The sequence below is a fragment of the Acinonyx jubatus genome, chromosome A1, assembly GCF_027475565.1.
Source record: "Acinonyx jubatus isolate Ajub_Pintada_27869175 chromosome A1, VMU_Ajub_asm_v1.0, whole genome shotgun sequence".
In the NCBI taxonomy this organism is placed as follows: domain Eukaryota; kingdom Metazoa; phylum Chordata; class Mammalia; order Carnivora; family Felidae; genus Acinonyx; species Acinonyx jubatus.
In genome coordinates this window covers 208,466,590-208,483,314 of record NC_069380.1, presented here as the reverse complement: position 1 = coordinate 208,483,314, position 16,725 = coordinate 208,466,590, and the positions used below count along the sequence as shown (strand labels likewise).

Here is a 16,725-nt window from a genome sequence, read left to right as displayed (position 1 = left end):
TGGACAGCAGGACTGATGGGTGATGTGACAGAAGGACACGTGATCAAGTTCCCCTTACCTTCAGGGTTCATGTGGAAACCTTCCTTAGTTTTCACCTCCATGAATAGAAGAGTTCTTTAGCTGAAAGAGAAAATGACTCATCTTAGTTTAAGGATGACAGAAGAGGAGACATCATTTCTGACTCAATCTATGGCCCCAGCTTGACCACCATCACTGCACTTCAGTGACAGGCAGACGACAGCCCTAGTTTTTTGCAATTAGTTTTTTGGCAACTTTATTATGAAGTAATTTGAAATGTACAGAAAAGTTGCAAAAATCATAAAAAAGTAAAAGCCCATAAACCTTTCACTCAGATACCCTAACAGTTAAATATTTTACCACATTTAACTTATTCTTTTGTCTCCGCATACACAAATTATTACTTTTTCTGAATCACTTGAGAATAAGTTGCAGTCATGAGACCCCTTTTTAAAAAGTTTTTAAAAGTTATTTGTTTCTTTTGAGAGAGAAAGAGAGAGAGCAGGGCAGAGAGAGAGAGAGAGAGAGAATCCCAAGCAGGCTCTGCACCATCAGCGCAGAGCCCAGTGTGGGGCTCAAATTCGTGAAGTGTGAGATCATCACCTGAACTGAATGAAATCAAGAGTCAGATGCTTGACCAAGTGAGCCAGCCAGGCACCTCAGTCATGGTGCCGCTTAACCCCTAAATATGTCAGTGTGTTTTCCCAAGAATAAGGGTATTCTCTTACCTTAACAGTGTAATGATTAAAATCAGAAAATTAACACTGATACAGCACCACTATCTAATCTTTAGATCTTACTCAAATTTTGACAGTCATCCTAATTGGGATAGGTTTTATGAAATTTGGTCCTAGAGACCTTGAGTAAAATTTATTCACAAGTCCCATCACAGCCATGGCTGACTTTGGGCATTTGGCCACTCCGACATGAAGCTCAGGTTTGATTCTATCTCATGGAACACAGGAGCACTGGCTGAAGAATGCTTTTCAAAGTGTGACTAACTTTTGGTGAGGACAAAGTTGATCATTGGGCTGTCAGGTATGGGCTTGTCCCACTTAGACTATGCCCATCACGGATCACGGTTCCCACCTTGCTCCTTCCAATATATCTGGCCCTGGGTTTTATATAGGACATTTTAAACTCTGGAAACTGACTGGCCTCAGTCTGTGGGGCACAAGGTGACAACTGCTAGTTGTACCACTGTGAGAACAAAAACGATTTCAGGACTTGGATACAAAATTGGCCCATACGTGTCTGCACTTAACTTTTTAAAATTTGCTTTGGTGTATGGACAGCAATTCCTAATTTAGTGCCCGATCCTGTCTTGCACGTTCCTTGATAAAACAGTCTAGCTAGAGTAGCAGACCAAATAATGCCTTCAAATAATTTTTATTTCTTCAAAATTCAGAACCCTTAGGAATATCCTTCGAGGAATTAAGTGCTGAATACTCTCCATGCTGATCCAGCTGATGGAGGAGGACGTGACAAGCGGGCCACTGAGGATCTCTCTCACACACACCCCACCATCTCAACATTACTGATACTACCAAAATGAATGGAGAGCCCAGACATCTTTGCAATAGAAGGCTATGATGTGACGAAGGCCACCTGAACATCAAACAGCCAGCCCCAAGGCACTTGATAATGAGGTGTCTGGTGAATCCAGAGTCTGTAACACAAATGTCTGGGGCAGCTTTCTCGAAAGCCACCAATTTCTCTCCATGTAGTACAGTGATGCTGAATTTTTCTTTTCCTTTTTTTTTAAAGATTTTATTTTTAAGTAATCTTTATAACAAATGTGGGGTTTGAACTTACAACCTTGATATCAAGAGTTTCATGCTGTACCAACTGAGCCAGTCAGGCACCCCTGGTTTTCATTTATAAAACTCTGAACATTCTAGAATGCATTTAAAATTCTGAGAATAATTTCAGGACTTACTGCCCTCTTTTTGATAATGTCCTAGGTCTGTTCAGAAGGATCCAGACTCTTTTTACACTCTTGCAGGAAGCCCTAAGTGGTCAGCTGAGGCTAGGGAAGGTGCAGAGGGAGTGGAGCACAGGACAAAGTCTCCATTGGGGGTAGAAAATCTAGAATGCCAAGCAGTACCAGTGATAGTTCTGAGGCAAGAGGCCATAAAGGAGATCACTGTCTTCCCACTCATTTTGCAGTTCAACAAACATTAATTGAACAACAGACCTTGGGCTCACTTCATTCATTCATCTGTTTACTCATTCAGCATTTATTAAGTACCTGGCACATCATTTAGCTTTTGTCATTCTCTGCCCCAACTTCTGCATATACTCAGTCTTGCTCTGCGCCCTATGGGGGCACACCCTATGGGGGGTGACTTGCTTGGCTGTCTTGCCCTTTAGCTTCAGGTTGGGCTCCATCTATGGCAGCAGAGGGTGGGGGAAGAGCACATCAGGGAAATATTTCCCTCCTTCCCCGCCTTCCTCATAGCTTAGTTCTGGTAGTGGTTGTGTCTCTACCACCGCAGCTCCAGTTGGGCAGCCTTTCTTCCATGGCTCCAGCCTTCACGAGTCCCAACAAAATCCCTCCCTCCCCATTCACCTTTATGGGGAAAGGGTGGTGACAAATTCCCTTGTTAGTTCTCTCAACCCTGCCCACAGGTATGTCAATGGTCTCTTTATTATATTTTCTTAAAAAATCCTAGCTTGAGTAGAACATCTTCTTGTCTGACCCTGACCAATACAGCCCTTTAATATACGCTAAATTGTTTTCTGATTTCTCTGGACAGGCTGGAAAGATGGAAAGTTTTGTGCATAGTTTCTAACACTATGCTACACCATTGCAAGGTGGGGATGCATAACTTAACAGAAGCTCCTGGGGAAAATAATCTCAGAAATGGAGTCCTTTATACACTCTAGTATTCTGTGTCAGTCAAAAGCCAACCTAATCTCTGGCCACATAATTAGAAGTACAGTGTCCAGGACAAGGGAGGTGATACTGAGCCTTCATTCTGCCTTCATTAGCTCCCACCCGGAGATCTAGGCACCGTTCTAGGCTTCCCACTTTAAGTGAAGACATACTAATTGTTTCAAGGTCTGCCATATACAGCAGAGATCAAAGAGGCCATAAGTTCTCTATTGCAACTAGTCTGTTATTGTGCAAAAGCAGCCACAGACAACCGATAAACCAATAGGCTTGGCTGTGTTCCAACAAACTTTATTTACAAAAACAAACAAGTAGCTGGATTTGCCTGTAGGCCTTACTTAGCTAACCTCTGATGTATACAGGAAAAAAAAAATTTTCTGGGTGTGTCCAGAAGGCAGAAGTTGGATCAATGTATAGAAATTCCAGAAAGGCAGGTTTTTTTTTTTTAAGATTTAAAAAATTTTAAAAATGTTTATTTATTTTTGAGAGACACAGAATGCAAGTGGGGGTGGGGCAGCATGAGAGGTAGATACAGAATCTGAAGCAGGCTCCAGGCTCCAAGAGGTCAGCACAGAGCACGATGTGGGACTCAAAAATCACAAATGGCGAGATTATTACCTGAGCCAAAGTCAGAATGCTTAACCGACTGAACCACCCAGGTGCCCCAGAGAAAGGCAGATTTGTGGTAAATTTCAAGGAAAATCTTTCCAATGGTGACTACCATTTCCAAGTAGAGTGATATGTTTCATGAGGCAGTGGGTTGCTCATTGTAAGGTTTTAAACAAAAGGTTAAGTGTTAGAGAATAATTTTCTGCAAAGCACAAAAAGTCAGTCAGATGATGTGGGAGGCAACAGTCTCTCATATTTTTATTCACGTAGCATAGTACAGCACACATAGGGGGTCCTCTAGATTTTATGTTCCCAGAGGAAAGAGACTATGTCATATCCATCCTTGCGTCTTGCCCACGCCTGAAACCCTAGTATAACGTTTTAAACATGGTAGGTGTGACTGATACATGTTTTGTCAATGTGGCTCTATAAGTAAAATCTTGCTGACAGATTAATGAAACTAATTTGTCTTCTGTACAGCCATAACTACTAGTCATTAAATTAGTTCAATTATCTCTAATAAGCCTCAACATTTGCGGATTTTCACTGAAAAGAATAGATGTAACAGTCAACATTTATCTAGTTCTGAAAATATGGCAGCTACTGTGCTAAGAATTTTAAAACTTTTTTTAAATGTTTATTTATTTTTTGAGAGAGAGAGAGAGAGAGAGAGAGAGGAGGAGGGGCAGAGAGAGAGAGGGAGATACAGAATCCGAAGCAGGCTCCAGGCTCCGAGCTGTCAGCACAGAGCCCGTTGTGGGCTCGAATTCACGAACTTCGAGATCATGACCTGAGCCGAAGTCAGACACTTAACTGACTGAGCCACCCAGGCGCCCCTGTGCTAAGAATTTTAATAGGCATTCTCCCTCTCTCTCTCTTTTTAATTTTTGAGTAAACTCCATACTGTTTTCCAGAGTGGCTGCACCAGTTTACATTCCCATCGACAGTGCAAAAGTGTTCCCCTTTCTCTGCATTCTTGCCAACATCTATTGTTTCCTGAGTTGTTCATTTTAGCCATTCTAACAGGTGTGAGGTGGTATCTCATTGCGGTTTTGATTTGTATTGCTCTGATAATGAGTGATGTTGAGCATCTTTTCATCTGTCTGTTAACTATCTGGATGTCTTCTTTGGAAAAGTGTCTATTCATATCTTCTGCCCATTGCTTCACCAGATTATTTTTTGGGGGGATGTTGAGTTTTCGACAAGTTCTTTACAGAGTTTGGATACTGACCTTTTATCCAATAGGTCATTTACAAATATCTTCTACCTTATGACCCAGAATTGCACTACAAAGGATATAAAAATGCTGATTTGAAGGGACACATGCACCCCAATGTTTATAGCAGCATTATAAAAAATAGCTAAATTATGAAAAGAGCCCAAATGTCCACTGACTGATGACTGGGTAAAGAAGATGTGATATATATATATATACACAATGAAATATTATTCAGCAATCAAAAAAACGAAATCTGGCCATTTGCAACAATGTGGATGGAACTAGAGTGTATTATGCTAAGTGAAATAAGTCAGTTAGAGAAAGATAAATATCATATTTCCCTCATATGTGTAATTTAAGATACACAACAGATGGGGGTGCCTGGGTGGGTTGGTCGGTTAAGTGTCTGACTCTTGGTTTCTGCTCAGGTCATGATCTCGTGGCTCTGCCCTGGCAGGGTTGAGCCTGCTTGGGATTCTCTTTCTCTCCCTCTCTCTGCTCCTCCCCCACTCATACTATCTCTGTCTCTCTCAAAATAAATAAATAAATTAAACAACAACAACAACAACAACAGATGAACATAGGGGAAGGGAAGGAAAAATAAGATACAAACAGAGAGGCAGGCAAACCATAATAGATTCTTAAGTACAGAGAACAAACTGAGGGTTGCTGGAGGGGAGGTGGGTAGGGGCTGGGCTAAACGGGTGATGGGCATTGATGAGGACACTTGTTGGGATGAGCACTGGGTGTTATACAGAAGTGATGAATCACTAAATTCTGGGTTCTATTCCTGAAACCAATACTACACAGTATGTTAACTAACTTGAATTTAAATAAATAAATTAAAAAAGTAATAGGCATTCTCTTATTTAATTCTCCCCCAAAACCTATGAGGTAGGTAACATTACCATCCCCATTTTTATTGATGAAGAAATTGAAATTCAGAGAAGCCTCATAGCTGGAAAGTGGCATCACCAAACTTTAACAGGAATTTCTTTGATGCCCAAGGCTGTGATCCAACCAAAACTTCACTCTGCTTTTCATTCATTCACTCATTCATTCATCTATTTATTATTCAACAAACATTGATTGGTTGCCTGCTATTTGTCAAGCACAGTGTTTTGGGTTCTGAAGATAGAGCTGTGAATATAAACAGATCAAGTCCATGCTCTGAAGCAACTGACATTCTGGCTGGGATTTAGCAGGAGTAGATAGACTATTACATAAGAAGATATTAAGTGGTAATGTGTCAGAAGGCACAGAAGTTAAAAAGATAATAAATAAGTCTCATCCGCACCAGAACTTCAGGGATAATGCCAATTGGTGAATTTACCAAAGCTCTTTCTTGTTTACTGCCATTACCCCAAGTTTAGACTTTAGTCTTGATGAATTGTCAGATACACTCAGATTAAGAAGGAAGCTTCAAGAATTCTGGCAACTGAGGGGCGCCTGGGTGGCTTAGTCGGTTGAGTGTCCAACTTTGGCTCAGGTCATGATCTCACAGCTCCTGAGTTTGAGTCCTGCGTTGGGCTCTGTGCTGACAGCTCGGAGCCTGGAGCCTGCTTTGGAAACTGTGTCTCCCTCTCTCTCTGCCCCTAACCCACTTGCATTCTGTCTCTCTCAAAAAGAAATAAACATGAAAAAAATTTTAAAGAATTCTGGCAACTGATACAGATCATGTATGGCAGTGTGTATACATGTGTGTGATAGGTGTATGAAGCCTTCAAAGGGAAAATGACCCAATAAAGCACACAAGAATCATTCTTCAAGGGCAAGTCAAATCTGAGCACTATTAAAATGGGAGACCAGAGGCAACATATGGAAAGGAGTGGAAGGAGCTAGTTCAGTTAACCCAAAAGTAAAGAAGAAAAATAATCCAGTTAAAAAATGGGCAATAGACATTTTCCTAAAGAAGACATACAGATGGACAACAGACACACGAAAAGGTGCTCAATACCATGCATTATCGGGGAAATACAAAACTACAATGAGATATCAACTCACACCTGTCAGAATGGCTAAAATCAACAACAGAAGAAACAACAGAGGTTGGCGAGGATGCAGAGAAAGGGGAACCCTCTTGCACTGTTGGTGGGAATGCAAATGGGTGCAGCCACTGTGGAACACAGTATGGAGGTTCCTCAAAAAGTTAAAAATAGAACTACCCTATAATCCAGCGATTGCCCTACTAGGGATTTTCTCAAAGAATACACAAATACCAATTTGAAGGGATACATGTACCCAAAGTTTATAGCAGCATTATCAACATTGGCCAAATCATGGAAGGAGCCCAAATGTCCATCAACGGATGAATGGCTAAAGAAGATTACAATGGAATATTAGTCAGCCATAAAAAGAATGAAATCTTGCCTTGTGCAACAATGTGGTTGGAGCTAGAGAGTGTTATGCTAAGTGAAAGAAGTCAGTCAGAGAAAGACACAGATCATATGATTTAAAAAAAACAAAAGCACTTAAGCAACAAAACAAACCACAAAGGGGGAGAAAAAAGAGAGGAAGACCAAGAAACAGACTATTAACTATAGAGAACAAACTGAGGGTTGCTGGAGGGGAGGTGGATGGGGGGATTTGCTAAATAGGTGATGGGTATTAAGGAGGGTACTTGTGATGAGTGCTGGGTGTTGCATGTAAGTTGTATGTATGAATCATTCAATTCTGCACCTGAAACTAATATTACACAGTATGTTAACTGACTAGAATTTATATACAAACATGGAAAAAAATAAGGAATAAAGATACCTCTGTTTCTCTTTTCTGAAGCACAGAAATATGAAGAGCTTATATCCACCTGCCAGCCCCAAGTATTAAAAATCAATATTTATAACCAATGCTTCAATAGAGAGAGTGTCTGACCTGTATATAAGGCAGAGGCAGACACACTAATTTGGGTCAAGGGAGAGGGCCTTGTTTAGGGGGAACAGAGCTGCCAGAATGCCTGGAGTACAGGGAACCAGGGGAAATTCCAAAACCATGATGGAGATGGAGATTGAAGGAGAGGGAGTAAGAACGCTAAGGGTCAACTAAGGTAAAGCCAAATACCTTGTCAGGTCCAACAGGCAAGTCCTGACTGGGAATGGGGGACAGAGCCCAAAGGTCAGGGGCTAACTAAACACAAGTTCAGAAAAAGAAAGTGTGTCTTTTTGGATGTCAACAGCCAGGGGCACGTGTGGATGGCCTAGTTAAAGGTACAAGGTAGGAATCAACAGGGAGTAGTAATACAAAGTATTACTCTGGCAGTTGCAGAATTCCTTTGGTTTATAGATTGCAAGGTGATTTTCAAATTAGTGAGTGTCGATGGCATCAGCATAGTCTTTTTAGAAAAATGGCTAGAAACAGAGAACACAAATAATTAGTGAACATTTATTGATTGCCAGACGCTGCTTTTCAGGACTTGCATGCGTGGTCCCATTTAATCTTCACAGGTCCGTGTTGAGCACAAAGCTCCTTAACAGAGACCTAATTAAAAAATGATTGAAAATAGAAGTGACATTTGGAGGGAAACTATAAAATGTCATCATTGTGAATAAGTACTGTCATTCCTTCAACCATTTACTCATATGTTTCTTCAGCCATTAGTCACTGAGCACCTAACATGTGTGGGGGTACTATTTAGGGTCTCTCTGTGGATGATTCTTATGGATTTCATTGTTCAACAGAGAGGCCATAGAAGAAGCAAAGACTTGTGAGTTGGAAAATCCGGCTTTCATTGCTAGCTCTGCCTCTAACTAGTGCTGTGGTCCTTGGACATGTCACTTTTCCCCTCTGTTTAATGTTCTAGTGTAAAACCAGAAGCCAGGACTACATGATGGTTGAGGTCTTTTAGAATTTAACATTAAAGTATTTCATAGCTTTTATAGTATGTTGCAATCTATAATGAATATCCACGTATATCCTATCATTATACCCCCATCTCCATCCAGTAAATAGTAATATTTACTTTAAAGCTTTAGAGGTGGGAATTTGTCAGGGCTTGAACCAAGTTTCTCTTGTCTTTCCCCTGGAACCCTTTGCCTTCTATGTATGAGTTCATGCTTCATTTCCAGAAGAATTATAAGGGGATCAGAGGAAAAGAAAGAGATGCAGAAGACAAGGAGAAGTTGGAAGTAAAAAGGAAGATGTGTCAATTCTCAGGGGCTTTGTGTGTTGTCTTTGAAATCATTTAGGGTTGCTATGATCACTGAGAAAATATATCCAAAGGCACAAGGAGAGAAATCTTCTAGTTGGAGGAAATTACATGGAAACAGATTTGAGTTCAATAAAAGCCCACTTGCCCATTACTGGGAGAACAATAAATGAGTCATGTTAGAAGGAAGAAGGCCTGGGCTTGAAAGGAAAAATAATTGTTTAATGTTTATTGTGTCCCAAGCATGAAGTGAGATATCTGGTAGGAGACAAACTCTTTAAGCAGAGACTACATGAAACCCTAGAGGGGTTACTGATGAGGATCAGGACAGAAAGAACAGTTAAGAGGGCTTATTTCAACTCTGAAATGCTATGATTCTTAGGCTCTAGGCTTGCGATTTAAGCTATAGTCTATAAATCCCTAAATCCAGAATTTAGATACTCCTGAAATCATCTGCTAGGAAAACTCAAGGCCCTTTTGTAGCTACTGATATTCAGGCCAAATTCCTCAAATTCATTTCTTTCCAAGAAGTTCCTTGTATGGATCCTTGGCAGAATATCCACCCTGACCTCCTGGTCTTGGCATTTCTGACCTCTCATTCTTGCCAAATATCCAGGATGGGAACTTCTCTGGAGGCCAGAGTTGAAGCCAAAGTTGGACCCACATACTGAAACTCTAGTCCTAACCATCAGTAGATTAACAGGGAGACCCTTGCATTTGTCCACTGCCCTTGTTTTCTAAAGTGTTTTCCACCTGCTAGCTTTACCAGAAGCATATAGGTCAACTGGCATTCTCTGAGGGTAATAACTTTAACAAGAGAAAGGATGTAGAAGTGCTTCATAATAGTGAAACACTGTGAAAGGTTAGAAGTTTTATGAGTGTTACAACCTGCTCAAGGTCACAGTTTGGCAAAGCCATATCTAAAGCACATTACTTCAAATCCTTTTGAGAGTGAGTATAAAGTAAATAAAGTGTATTGCTGATAATTTAAAAAGAACCATAGTCCAGGACTTCTTGATTGACTACCAGGGAAAGGTAGAGTTTACAGTTGGATTTTACAAGCACGACAATACCAAATTGGGATCAGTGAAAAGTAGAGTAATTGTTCCAGTCCAGTGAACAGCCATGGCATAAATGTGACTCTGCACAAATTGGCCAACGGTCACTGTGACTGGGGCAACCATAGGTTGGATGCAGGGATGAGGCAGCCACTAGTAGTGGACCTGAATGAAATGGCTTTCTGTTTATTGTAGTTCAGAGACCGCAGTACAAATCCATCTTCCTAAAGAAGCTTATAGCATCTACAAGCCAGGGTTATACTCCTAATTAAAATGACAATAAAAAACAACTTACAGCTGATGAAAAGACTTTATCCAGAATTCTCAAGGAATTGGTTTAAAAATATAATCCCCAATTGATCGCAATATTAAGAACATTTAAAAAAATGTTACCTCTCTCCTGATCTTTAAATCCCCATGAGGGGGCTTATGAAAAGGTTCTTTATGCATTTGAAGCCATTAATACTATAAATGGGGAAAGAAAATACTTTTTAAATTAAAATAGCAGATTGTTATGATTTTGGTAATATGAATTGAGAACACCTTTTTACCTGCAAATACAAGAGAATAAATATTTCCTGATTTTAGTATCCAAGGTTTAGGATTATTTAGGATTAGTAGCTAAAATTGTTTCTACTTTATACTGTATAATCAGGGAGATTGTTTAGAGAGGAATGTTAGGAGAAAATCTGTATTAGCTTTCCTGTGACTTCAGCCAGTTGGGGACCATCAAAATGATATTTGTCTCTGGCCCTTGAACTGTTTTCTCCTTCAATCTTGAGGCAGTGTAGCTAATAACCCTTGTGGAGTAGCAAATAATTAGCATGTGTCAATGCTGACACCTCTGTTTTTCAATCTGGTTGTTTGTTTGACTGTCAGATGTTGCTTTTTTTTAGGGGTAGTTGAACTTGGCAGAATCATAAGCTGTGCTTGTGTTTACTTTTTTGCTCCCAAGACTAATTTTACAGTGTTGTTTTGGGGGGGGCAGTGAGTGGTGATGGTAATGAGAACATCTGAAAACATTAATTTGAGAACTGAAATGTCAACATGGGCACAAGGGACTAATTCCCTAGCTGATGGAAATCTTTAGCTTGAGGGTGTCATGTGCAGTTTCTTTTAGTCCCATAAACCAGGGGGCCTGGCTCCCCAGACTGAGGAGAACATAGCATCTAGTTGGATGATTTGCTTTACTTTGAGGTTCCTTAGGTCCTATATTTGTTCTAACAGCTTCATCTCAGGCTCTTCTGTTTTTTTTTTTTTTCCTCATGGGTTTTGGTGACATTTTCCAAAGTAGCCCTATTGTATCAATCATTCATTTTTATTAAAGCAAATTTGTGTGCACTATTATGGTTATGTCCTAGCATACAGCATATTGGCTAGCATGATACATTGCATACAGGTGGTATTGTCCAATGATACGCACAAAATTTTAAATCAGACTTAAAGAGATATAAACATGATGTATGCCACCTTCTAGCCATGTCACCTTCAGGAAGACGTAAGTTCCTTCAATCTCAATTTCTTCATCTGTTAAGTGGGAATACTGTTAGCTACCTCTTTAGATTATTGTGGAGATTCAATGCACAGTATCTAGAAAAGAGCAAGTAATTAATACATGCTAATGATATTAATGGTTAACATTGTTTGCCATTTGTTATGTGCCAGGAATTAGGGAAATTCTCAAAGCAACTGGAGGAAATAAGAAATTAAAACTACTATTATCTTCACTTTGCTGATGGGAACAAGACAGGTTAAGTACTTTCTCAGCATCCAAAAGATAGGAAATGTTCATGCCAGAACTCCAGAGTCCACAGTCTGGCCACTACTCCACATGTAAGAAGACTGGACAGCAAGGGTTTCGCCACCTTGGGTAAGAACTACCTGAATATGGATCCTAGGGCAACACCTAAGACCTGAGGAACCCTCTTTGCTCCTTACCCCTTCTCTTTTCCATGCGTCCTCATTCATACCTAAGCCAGTAGCAGGGAAAGAGAGAGAAGGACACAACAGGCAGGTGAGGGCATCCAACAGACCCCTGGCAGGCTGCTCTGGAGATCGACCTCACATTCAGCTGTGAGATTGTTGACTGAACACATACGGCAGGTGCTGTATTCTGTGTTCACATAATTAGCAAGATTTCATACCTTCCAAAGTTATTTTATTAGAAGGGAGGGGCGAATACTTTAAAATATATATTGACTCTATTAATATACTGAAAATTACAACTAGAAATACCATGATCTTATTATACTATTATCATTAGGTTGTCCTGCAAACATCCACTGTCCACAAACTTAAATACAAATCACTTTTGCTATCAATACTAAATTCTCTTAAATCCAAGACCTGAAGTTCAGGAACTGTTTTATGAACTCATACCTGCAGCTAAAAAGGTGTTCAACTTAGATCACAGAGATCATGGCACTTTGCTCTTTGAAATGAAATACATAGAATGTTGTCCATCAATTGATGAACGGGTACATAAAATGTAGTATGTCCTAATCATGGAATATTATTTGGCAATACAAAGGGAATGAAGTAATGATATATGCTGCAACATGGACAAAGCTCAAAAACATTATCCGGGGGGAAAGAAGCCAGTCACAAAAGACCTCATATAGTATGATTCCATTTATACCAATTGTCCAGAAAAGACAAGTCTACAGAGACACAAAGTAGATTCATGGTTGCTCGGGGCTGGGGGCAGGGGAGAAAGGGGAATGGGAATTTGCTGCTAATATGTACTAAGTTCTTTTTTGAGGTGATGAAATGTTTTCAAAGTAAAATTTGAAAATGGTTGCAGAACTCTGTAAATATTCTAGAAACCACTGAGGTGTATACTTGAAACAGGTGTACTTTATGGTATATAAATTATATCACATAAAGCAGTTCGAAAGAAATGTCAGTGTGTTATTTCCCCTACTTACTTACAAAAATGATAATAGATATTCTTTTATGTTCAGCAGCCCTCATGATTAGCAATACTCATTTTGGATAAACAGTGATGAACATGAAAGTATTTACTTCCCCTCTACCCCTCTCTACCTCCACAATGCCTTAATAATTAATCTTGTCCTCACCTGTAACCTGTCTGTCAAGTATTTGCTGGGAAATCAGAGTTCCAGAGATAATTGGTCCTCCATCTATTAAGTACAACTTTTAGGCCAAACCTTCAAATCTGCCTCCATCTCTGGCCCCTATCCTGTGTTCTCTCTTTTTCTTCCAAAACCTCACTGCCAAAGATTCAGTCTTCCAAATCAGAGCTGACCCAAAGCAAAGCCTCTGAAGCTCCAGATTGCAAAGGGAACCAGAGCTATTGTTAATGAATACAAAGTACTATAGATAAAAACTGAAGGAGAAAAGAAAAGATGGTGGCATACCCTCTCCTTTCTGGATGATGGTAGTGGAAAATGCAGGCAGCTTTAATTTCAAGAGCGGGCACCACAGCAGGAGTTAGACCAGAACAGGGATGCCAGTTGAGAGAACTCAAAAATTATGGTTGGCATTCAGGCACTGAGGGAAAAGTGTTTTCATCTTGAGTGTCCTGGATTTGCTCCACATGCTGTACAGGCAACTAGGTCAATGGGAAAATTGTGTCCCTTGGATAGAAATTCCAATCCAGTTTTTAGATATTGGGAGTCTTGTTTTCCACTCAGCTTTTCTGCATGCCTAACTGAGCTGCACGGAGATGAGCCACCATGGAGCTTTGCCACTCTGACAGAGCCCCAACTCTGCATTCTGTGTCTCTGGTCCAACAAGGTCAGGGAGGATTTATACAAAAGTCAAGGTATCAACCATGGCGAATGTGGAGTTGGGGCTTAATGGGTTTTAAGATAAGTTGGGGTTAACTGGTTTTCAGGAAGCCCTGAAATATCTATAGATTCCAGTACCTTGGCTATATCCACTCCTTCATTGAGAGATCACTATATCATATAAGTCTTGATCACTTTATGCAAGGTTAATGTTTTCTTCCCACTCTGACACCTGTTTCCTCTTTCCTTTTGTTCCTTCCTCTTCCTTTACCTTCCATCCTCTGCCAGTGGCAGAGTAGTTTACCTCCTTTTCACTTGCACAGAAGGCAGGTAATGTGCCAAGCAGTGGGGTGAGAGTGGGTACAATGATTGGATTCTGCAAATATACTTTCCCTGTTCCCTCATCTCCCAGAGACCTGATCCTCACCAAGAAAGAAAGACAGACAGACAGACACACACACACACACACACACACACACACACACACACACAGAGAGAGAGAGAGAGAGAGAGAGAGAGAGAGAGAGATTTCCTGTGGCACCAGGAAATCTGCCCAGAATCTAAAGAAGCCCAGTGACTCCAGTGACTTACTCTGGGCATCTGCAACCAGACAAAGTTTGGATGCTTGCCTCAGAATGCAGAGGGCAAAGGCAAAGCTTGCTAGATTTACTAAAGGTGCTTGGTAGGGTTTATTCGCTGATCTGAATGAACATCCTCAATGACAAGCCTGTGCAACTCAAAAGAAGCCCTACCTGTTTGATGATTACCCCTTGGCAAGCTGACTCTGCAGGCAGATTAGCATTTGCCTTGTGATATACAAGGCCTCGACTGCCCCCCCCCCCGACCTCATCTCAAAAACAGAACCCCAATAATTGGATAACTTGCTTGTTAATGATGGTTGTACTTGTTTCCTTTGGCTTATTTGGTTTACAGCTCATGTGCAAAGAACCAAAATGGCCTGATTCAAAGCAGCTGTGGTTTCAGCAAAGCAGAATGAATGAGCCAGGAGAAGGGGAGGAACTGAGAGGGGTGAGGGCCAATGCAGCAGGACAAGCTGGAGGGGGTGAGCCATGAATCCTTCCAATTGCAAGCTTGAGTTTACCATGCCATCACTGCATTAGCAGCACCTGAGTTCACCTGGGTTCCATGGAACATGTCACACAGGATGGAACGTGTGTTTCTGAAGGAGCTGGCACTGGCCATGGAGCTTGGGCTATCCTCTCAATCCTTCTTGTCAAAAATCACTTTCCAGACAGAAGTGGGATTAGCTCTAAAACTGTGTAAAGTCAGGAGCCTAGCCACAACAGAGGGCACAGATGGAAACCTTCTCATAATATCATTTGTTTGGATGATATTGTGAGTTGAATTGCATTCCCCTAAAAGAGATGGTTAAGTCTCCCATACTTAGGAATGTGACCTCATTTGGAAATAGGGTCATTGGAGATATATTAGTAAAGATGAGGCCATACTGGTAATAATGGGCCCTTAACCAAGTATGACTGCTATTTTTCTAAGAAGTAGGGAAGAGACGTAATGTACACATGTAACAACAGAGGCAGAGACCGGAGTGATGTAGCCTTCAAGCCAACGAATGCCACGGATTATGGCCACCACCAGAAGCTAGCAAGAGGCAAGGAAATTCTACCAGAGTCTGAGAGGGAATGTGCCCCTGTGGAAACCTTGATTATAGACTTCTAGCCTCTAGAACTGTAAGAAAATAAATGTTGTTTTAAGTTATCCAGCTTTGGCACTTCGTTATGGAAACTCTAAGAAACTAACACAGATGGTTTGTGCCTGAGTGGGCTGGTGTGTTTATATAAACATCTTTTCTGTGATAAATTCATACTTTTATGAACCAATTTGAAACTTTCTAGTATTTTTAATTAGTGAAAATAGTTAGAAAGTGTGGGATGTGGTCAGCCTAATATTGGCATAGCACAGTCCTATTCTAGTATGGCATCTGGTCTTCCAGTGGGAAAGTTGCTACTGCCCTAAAAGGAGCCAGTGATGGCATTCTGAGTTCACTGCTATGAAATCTTGTTAATTTCTATGAAAGGAGAGATCTAACCACTGGAAGGAGGTTTAAGAATGATTAAGGAGACTTGGATATTGGACAGATGCAAAAACCGCACAGGCAAATGGGGGCCAAAAGCATATGTATACTATTGGTACTTCCCCAGCAGGAGTGGAAGGAGGTACAGGGGTACAGGAGAGAGGTAGTCTTAGAACCTCACCCTTCAATCTTCCTTCTGGCTTTGATGTTGCCACACACATTAGTATGTGTTCCCAGCAAAGTCACTAAAACCTCTAAGGGCTTCCATTTCCTTCAGGGGAAATTGCTTTCTTCATTTATCAACCTATCCATATAACGCAGAGGAAGAAAAAGGTAAATTAACTCAACCTCCATATCCCAGATTTTTAGAAAAGCTTTGTGTAGTCTCTAAAGCTTTTAGTCCCTTGGTTCTATGTCCAGAACACTCAAGACCATCAACATCTGCATACTCCAGGATCGTGACTCCTTTTTCTACAATATAGGCTCCATATGCAGAAAGGCTGCCAACCCAAAAGTTATGTTGTGAGATCTGAATATATTACTGGATACATTGTTTTATTTTATTATTTCTTAAAAAAGCAAATCCCTGACATCAAGCTACTTTATCCCTACCTATTTCAGTCTATACATCTAGCAATTGTGACTCTATTCTTACATAACTATAGTATTTTCAGATCTAATATAATTAATAATTATTATTTGGTATCATCTCATCTGGATCTGGTTGTATTTTTGCAATTCAAGACAGGACAGAAATTAATGAATTAGTCTGTAAATTCTTCAGTTGGAAAGAAACTCAGATAAGCAACTGCTATTAATATCCAGTCAAGACAGAAGGCTACATGTCCTGTTTTCACATACCATAGACTGTTAGTACTTAACAAAGGACTCTGGTGGTCACTCAGCTCAACTTTTTACTTGACAGATGGGAAGACTGAAGCCCTGAAAAGTCATGTAACATGAATAGTTATATGGCAAG

The 16,725-nt window shown here is 40.5% G+C and overlaps 1 protein-coding gene across 7 annotated transcripts in view; it reads right to left on the bottom strand.

Annotated features, from left to right (window-relative positions):
* The window catches only part of PRLR (prolactin receptor), a 164,974-nt gene that overhangs the window by 48,836 nt on the left and 99,413 nt on the right, over positions 1–16,725 (bottom strand). For all 7 annotated transcript variants that reach the window (XM_053201575.1, XM_053201584.1, XM_015076516.3 and 4 more), the window contains one exon: positions 59–120. The gene's annotated coding sequence lies outside the window, so the exon portion shown is untranslated. The remainder of the gene's footprint in view (positions 1–58; positions 121–16,725) is intronic.